Genomic DNA, 1051 nt, shown 5'->3' with positions numbered 1-1051 from the left:
AAAAAAATTGAAGTGGATAGAACACTTCCAAAGTCACTTTATGAGGCCAGTATTCCCCTGATACCAAAACCAGATAAGGACACTACAAGAAGAGAAAATTACCTGTCAATATTCCTGATGAACATAGATGCAAAATTCCTCAACAAAGTATCAAGTGAGATTTTTGTTTGTTCGCTTATCTATCATCTATCTATCTATCTATCTATCTATCTATCTATCTATCTATCTATCTATCATCTATCTATCTATCATCTATCATCTATCTATCGATCTATCACAGAGTCCTTCCTCATGGGAACCAGATCTCTTTCTTAGTTATTGAGTTCAGAGTCAAAACTAGCTCTGGCATTTAGTCAGTAGACAAAGGTTCATGATTTTCCATTGGGGCACAAACCTCAGCCTCCATTCATTGTTCTTTCTTTCTTTCTTTTTTCCTTTACTGAATTCGTTCATTAGTTCTAACAGCCTTTGGTGGTCTTTAGGATTTTCTTTTTTGATCAAAGTATAGTTGATAATGTTGGGATTAGTTTAGGTGTACAACATAGTGATTCAGCAGTTCTATATATACTTGCAGTGGTCACTGTGCTTAGTTACCATCTGTCACCATATAAAGTTATTACAATATTATGATAGTATTCCCTAATTTCCCTATGAAAAGTACTTTTCATCCCCATGACTTGTTTATGTTATAACTGTAAGTTTGTACCTCTTAATCCCCTTCACTTATTTTGCCCAAACCCCTATTGCCATCCTCTCTGGTAATCACCAGTTTGTTCTCTGTACTCTCTTATGAGTCTGTGTGTTTTTTGTTGGTTTGCACCTTTATTTGCTTTTGTTTTTTAGATTCTGCATAAAAGTAAAATCATATGGTATTTGTCTTTCTCTGGCTTATTTCACTTAGCATAATACCTTTAGGTACACCCATGTTGTTGTGAATGGCAAGGTTTCATTTGTTTTTATGGCTGAGTGATATTCCAAGGATTTTCCATATAAAATATGATGTAATCTGCAAATAAAGATGATTTTACTTCTTCCTTTCTAATTTGGATAC

The sequence above is a fragment of the Zalophus californianus genome, chromosome 9 (genome assembly GCF_009762305.2).
Source record: "Zalophus californianus isolate mZalCal1 chromosome 9, mZalCal1.pri.v2, whole genome shotgun sequence".
Lineage (NCBI taxonomy): Eukaryota > Metazoa > Chordata > Mammalia > Carnivora > Otariidae > Zalophus > Zalophus californianus.
This window is presented reverse-complemented; position numbering follows the sequence as displayed.